Genomic DNA, 7,373 nt, shown 5'->3' with positions numbered 1-7,373 from the left:
TCAACACTGGTGATTTTGCTGTGTACTCGGACTCCACAGAAGTTTATGGAATGGCAGCTGGTGTTTTATTTGATAGATAAATAAATAGATAGATTGAGAGGTCAAATTAAATTGCTGTTTAACTAGGCACCTCCTGGACAGGGTGAGAGACATTGTTCTTGATGAGCAGTAGTTTAACCAGAATCCTCTCCTGAACAACCAATTTCAGGGAGTCAGGGTTGGTCCAATGATTTGTTCAACCTTTGTAATTTGTTCATTCTGCAGGAATCTCCTGCCTTCCTGCCACTGGCCCCATTGCATAGTTGCATAAAAGATAACGTTTGCACACAGACTGGTAGAACATTGTGACACCTTGCTGCATACATTAAAAGTAATAAAAAAGTAGATTCTGCTCTGGGGTTTTTGTTGTGTATACTGCCTCTGTGTTATACATATTAACACTTGGTCAGTATCTAAAGCTCTCCGACTGAGAGTGGAGCACTTTTTTCACTTATTTTCACTTTTCTTCACTGGTATTAACATCGCACTACAGGGTGGATATTAGGTTGTCTAGTGGTCTGTGTGGTCTACTGTAATTACCAGCTTCTTGGCATATCAATTCCATTATGCATGCTGCACTGCAAGGCCTGAACCCCACTTCCCATGCACCTCTGTGCATATTGACTCAGAACAATTGGAGAGAGAAAACACACCTCCAAAAGAGAGGCAACGAAACAAGGCATCATAAATAAACCTGTTCACTCCTCCCTTGCTCTCCAACTCTTGCCACAGCAAGACAAATATCAGCAAAACAGCAAAACAAAATCAAACCAACCCATAGTTCAGTAAACACTGCATGATTATACAGTATATCACAGTGTTTATATATTATGTCATTGATAGATAGTGGTTAACCATTCCCACTGACTTAAAAGGTATGTTATATTAAGTGAGTCTGTATTTAATTCTTGAACTAAGACTGTCCCTTGTGTGAGGTATGACTATGCTGTGTAAAGGGGTGGGAAAATTATACACTCAGACTTCAGAATTCAGTTATTTATTCATCTTCATTAACTGATTAATTCTTATAAGTGCCATGGTGATTCCGGAGCCTATCCTGGGTACGCTGGACCATAGCCAGGATTAGACTGAATTTTGAGTATTAGTTCTACCTTCTGCTAAGGCTCACCACACCACACACTTTTACTATTTTTACAATAATGTATATTTACTGTGCTTTTTCACATTTGCAATTCAGAACTCATGAGGTGACAGATACTGCAGAACCAGTGTTAGTGGCTCGGTGTAGGAGAAAGTAGTTAATGTTCAATAAGTTCAGTAAGTAAACATAGAAATAGTTGACCTGATTCTATTTTGTAAATACATAAGTAGTTCTTTTGTGGTGTCATGACCAGTCTTCTTTCTATAATAATAATAATAATAATAATAATAATAATAATAATAATAATAATAATAATAATAAATATCTATCCTAGAATTACAATAGATTAGAATAGAATTGTATTATTATTATTCATTTATGAGATATGATTTCTTTCTCACACGCTGAACCCATTAATAGAGTTATTATAATATGATTATTGCTTTATATCACAATGCTGTTGAATTCTCATGTGTCCACCACACACCAACCCATCACTGATTATTTTCCTATAACTGCATGTACCTGTTGTGTTTTATTCCTTACATATCAAACAGGTCACATAGGACTGCCTTATTATTTCAGTGTTGCTTTATTATTGAATATCATGTGATAACTCTAGACTGAGGCTACTCAGACTCAAAAGCCTGTCCTCTCTTATTGAATATTTTCAATAACCGATTAATTAAGCTCTTTAAAGAGTACCAGGTTTTCTTTTTCATTATAATAATTGACCAATTTAAAACAGATAAAGGATATAATAACAGATTCATTTCAATCTCAATATGAGATTATACAATAGGGAAAACATTAGAGGAATGCACATGTGTAAAGGGAAAGCAGAGCAGAATATTATAATGAAGAATGCATCTAATACTATTCCCTGTTTGTCATTTTACTTAATGAAGAGTGATCCCCTGTTTCTCTTTTTCATTTCTTGAGGTACTTGTAACGCATGTTTATATAGTATCACCGAAGAGAAAAGTCCTCTAGACTAAATCAATGTAAAGTTCCAGATTCTGCATGCTGATATTTGGGAGGAAAGTTAACACTTATGCAATATTTTTTGATTTGGGTTCATTAGAGATTTGGAAAGCGGGTAGCTTGATATACGCATTGAGCATTTCTATTAAGATTTTTTCAGGTGTCATAACAGGTGGACGCTTAGTCATAAGAGAATTCATGATTATAATCCAGATATGTGTATGAAAGATCAAAACCAAAAATGTGCAGAACCCAACAAAAACAAGAAATCCTTAACAATGATAAATAAAAATATACATGAACAATAACAAATTAAACCAGACATTAATGTTAATGTTAAAAAATTTATTAAAAAATTTATTTGAACAATGCTTGTTAGCAGTGGTCTTGCACTGATTTTGAAAATGTGCCCTTTCATTTCAACCAAATAAAGTACTTCAAAGTAAGCAGAACACATCAGTGTTAGCCAACCAAGAGTTCATTTCACTTGTTAATGAGCGTTTGTTTTCAGAAATACAAAAAAAGCCCTCTTGTAATTTGAGATGCCATGAAAGCTTAGAGGGATTATCATATCCTTCTCATCCTCCGTGAAAAAAGGCAAACAAAAAAAAATTAATGGAGCAGAAAATTAAAGCATTGGAGATCATACACTGCAGAACTAAGGAGATTCTTATAATCTCTACTAGTATTTGAAGACATGACAAACAGATGTATCTAATATGAACTAAGTTAAACAATTCTCAGAGCCAGTACTTATTGCAGGTGTGAAAGAGGTGTGAAAATCACACAAACCTACAGTATACAAGAATAGTGTGCTCTGACCCTTCCTCATCTAAATGAGCTACGGTCAAGATAATTAATATGCAAAATCGAAAGTCATAAGACCGTTTAAAAAGTATACAAATGCTACACAAAGGCAATTTTCTTCACTTCAAGCAAGATTTGACAGTTAACCATTTTATCAAAAAGATTTTGAAAGAAAAAAATAAAAAATTACATTGGGATATTACAGTTGATTCACTTCAAACTAATAAACAGTTTAACACATTTTGTGATGTGTTAAAATCTTTGTTCTTGTCAGTATTCTATTCCTCACACTTTGATAAGTAAAGGACGGTAAATACTGAAGGGAAATATTATAATGCTGTGAAGCTCAATAATTAAAAGTTAGACTTGATCAGTGCCTCATACTGTACAAACCAGTTTTCTTTCTATGACTTAATTTGCTAAACATTAAATCAGATTTATCTTTTGCTATTGCATTGATTTCATTTTTATCCCAACAGAATTTCCCCACATTCCTCTAAGTACAAGAACATGCACTTGTACTTGTACCTCCAGATACAGATTGAGTTTTATGCCCAAAGGTTATTACAACAGTTTTTTTAATTTGTACTAAAAAAAAAACCTCTACAGTGCTGTATACAATTAGAGATAATTCAGGTATATTAGGACATCAGGTCAATTGGGACAGTTTAACTTAGCATATATTTTCTGGCCTCATAAGTGGTCAAAACCTATGTTACTAAACCATTGCAGAAGAACTGCTTGACAGAAGTAAAATAACCTAATTAATGTGATCATAATATAAGATGTTCTACAGTAACACAATAAGCCCAAAGTAACAAAACAAAAATGAAGGGATATAATAAATGCATAATGAATGCATGAAACACCACACGAATATTGATAAATGATGCACTGACATATTTTATGTGCATTAAATGATGTTTCTATGTAGCACCTTAAGAAGCAGGGGTGTAAGGTACATTGGAAAATATAGGCCTGCTAATGAATATGCAGAGGTTTTCACTCTGTACTTTGTTCATATCAATTTTAGAGATTGATATTGATGCCTATTTATTTGTATTTTTTATCCTGTGTTATGCAAGAAGTTAATTATAAAATGTTGCTTACCTTTTAGTGATTTTTATTGAATCTGTTTACACTGAATTTTTAGAAAAGATTGGGTATGAGTTTGGAGAATATAGAATACTTTCTAAACCAACATGAATACCGATGCCATGAATAAGTATGCTACAAACAAATACTGTTTTAAACATGTAAATAATAAGGAAAGGAAAGTCCTAAAACAATGAAAACTTGTGTCTCAAATTCCCAAGAATACTGTCCTAATTTATCAAACATCATTATAAATCTTCAGTTAATCTAGACAAAAGGGTAAGTCACCTTCTTTAGAATATGATATAAATATTTCTTCACATGTAGATAGTGAACAGCTTGGGGATTTCAGGAGTATACTGTATAATGTGTTGTGGTATTTGATGGGGTAATGTTATTTTGTTAATAAGAAGGTAGAATAAGATTTCATGAAATGTTTTCAGCTATTTAGCAAAGAAGAAAAAATTTCAAATGTTGTTTTGTTCAGAAAAGATAGCAATGAGCCATTTGGGAGCCAAAACATTCAGCTCTTATTCGTGGGCTGAGCCAAATAATCTGACTCACTTTAAAAAAAACTAGAATTCTCAATAGGTTAATAAGTTTTCAGTGTCTTAGTTATGGATGAGCTTGTACTTAAAGTGCACCTATTATGGTTTTTAATTTTGTTTCAAAGGTCTCCTACAATAGATTTACATGCATCCAAGTTAAAAAAAAATACTTTAATGTGCTCATAATTTAAATTGCAGCATTACCTTTTTCCGGTGTCAAAAACAACTCATTAAATGATCCTCTCTAGAGGATTCATTCTAAACTCCACCTTTCAGAGAGCATACTCTGCTCTGATTGGACACATGTCCTAGTCTGTTGTGATTGGTGTACTGCTGTCAGCATGTTTCAAAAAGGAAATCCCCACTACTGTAACGAGTTTCAGCTCCGTCTGTTTGCGAGCAGTGGATGAAGCCAGAGGTGGGGCTCATTTCAGAATTGGTTCCTTGTTTTGGGAGTCAATAACCCTGGTTTTGTTGTGCGCTTTAATTTTTGAAACTTTGCAGACTTTTTACATTCACAAACAGCTCTATAACACACTACAAGCAAGTTAATATCTGAAAAACCATAATAGGTGCACTTTAAAGTTGCAGTATCAAACATTTTTTGGTTAACAATTAACAAAAATCAATTATTGAGCAAGTACGTAAAAAATCAGTGTTCAAAATTGTCTCCTTACCTTACCCTGATTCGCAATGGTAAGCTTATAATAATGATTTGTAATTTGAGCTGTCGGGTCAGCTTTAGCTGGAAACGTCATTTGCGTGGCCTCACGTCCATAAACAGAAAGAAGAAGAGCCGGCTACTATATCGCATGTGTGGGTGCTGAGGATGGTGGAGTGTTTATAGCTTGTCCTTACAAGAGTTGCTTAGAATTTAAACTTGTCATCTAGATGACTGTTTTAATCTGTATAGTTCTAAACAGCAATCATCGTTGACATCTGGGGAATCAGTTATCAAAACCAAGAAACCTTGAACTGCAGTCAAAAAGGGAAAGCAACAGAGCCTGTGCTAAAACAAGAATAAATATCAGCATGAATTTTGAGAGGTGGGGACAATTCAGAGATCTGAAGGGATTGAAGACTGATGCAGAGATGGCTTTTCTGCTGAACAGGTAAGATATTTCAGTAGCTCAGTAGGTAGCTAGCTAACATTAGCACACTTGATAGGTCAGTGTCGTAAATTGCACTTATTTTCTGCTAGTTCTGAGAAAGAACATCTCACCTCTACTCCAAGAAAACCGTATCCACTGCCATCTCTGTTGTCAAGTATTGGAGCCAATATATAACCCATATAAATACCTCAAACTTCAGATTCATCCGCACCGAAGCAAAACCCACATAAAATAATAATAATAACTCTGCAGGTAACTTGCAATTTTATCTTTCAAACAGAGATGGTGATAGAGAGGCAAAAGTTCAGTACTGCAGCTTTAAGCATATCATTCTTGCTCAGTAGCAAATAGAGCTTGCAGCAATTTTAAGTTCTGTACCACTATCTGACAGATTGTAAACACAAATTATCACACTGTATTAATTTTTACATTATAAATACACTCAGAATCTATAGAATCCCATGCAAGGACAATATAAAATACCCTGGATCAAATGTGGATTGTCATTCCTTATCACCTGATAAAGAAAACAGAAAATAATACATTGAGCAGCTCTCCTGGATCACAGCCTCCTATTAAACTGAGAGGCTGTCTTTGTGCCTTACATTTTGGCCTCTAAGTGCCAATGATAAAAGGCTTGACTCCGAAGCATGTGACATCAGCAAACCAGGTGAACTAATGTCATCAGAGTAAAGAGAAGAGACTGCACTGAAATGGGAACTCTTCTAGTTTTATCTGTCCATCTTCTTCCATTTGGCCAAACAGTTTTCGAATCTCAGCAAAGAGAGGATTCTTATTTTTTTTAAATGCTGTTTTCAACTTCTGAATATGACTTTCACAGTGACTCATAATTATGTGATTCAGGCATGGAACCAACAAAGAAGGGAACAAAGGGACAAAAATGATTAAGATCAAAGCTAGCATAACGGATATGTGTTATTAAGTTTTTAATATGGAGTGCTGAGAGGGTCAGAAGCGTGTGGTGGCAGACAGCTGGTGTGCCCATGAGCCTCATCTCATTGAACGACACCTCAGTTTTGTGATGGCTTATCAGAGGTGGGATTAGTCCCACTGCACCTGATTGGAAATCCATTCAGGGGTGCCTTATCTTCCGTGCCTACAACCCTCCAGTCTAATCGTGTGAATGTGAAGTGAAACAGAATGTAGCCTTAGCAACCAGCTGCCAGGCCACACATTAACACACACATTCATGCCAGTTGCATTGAGCCATATTATTGCTGTTTTTTACATTCAGCTACATATAACAACAAATAACCATGCCAATAATAAGATCAAGGGGACTGTCACTTCTGGTTTTCAGTTGTGTCTTATTGCATTGGGATTTAGGGATGTTTGCTTGTCAAAGTTTAAAAAATGGGTGGACATTGTTGTAATAAACCACCAGTTCAGATTTATCAAGGATGATACTTTATGAATGAGTTACTTAATTCCTCTGAAAAGCTGGTGTTGTTTTCAGTGCAAACATGACATTAATGGATACAGAGATTATGGGAAAAGCAACCAAAATCTTAGCAATAATAAATGTACACAACAAGGAAAAGACAATAATAATTGAAAATGATGTGGACTGACTTGTGGGTAATAGAAATACTGAGGGTACAGAGAAGGGGGAATAAACAGTTGAGGGTATGGTAGTTTGGTATCTGTGTGTGGGGGTTTGTTTTA

This window comes from Ictalurus punctatus, chromosome 4, assembly GCF_001660625.3.
Source record: "Ictalurus punctatus breed USDA103 chromosome 4, Coco_2.0, whole genome shotgun sequence".
Taxonomy (NCBI): Eukaryota; Metazoa; Chordata; class Actinopteri; order Siluriformes; family Ictaluridae; genus Ictalurus; species Ictalurus punctatus.
The sequence above is the reverse complement of the archived record's forward strand: the minus strand, read 5'-3'. Positions refer to the sequence as shown.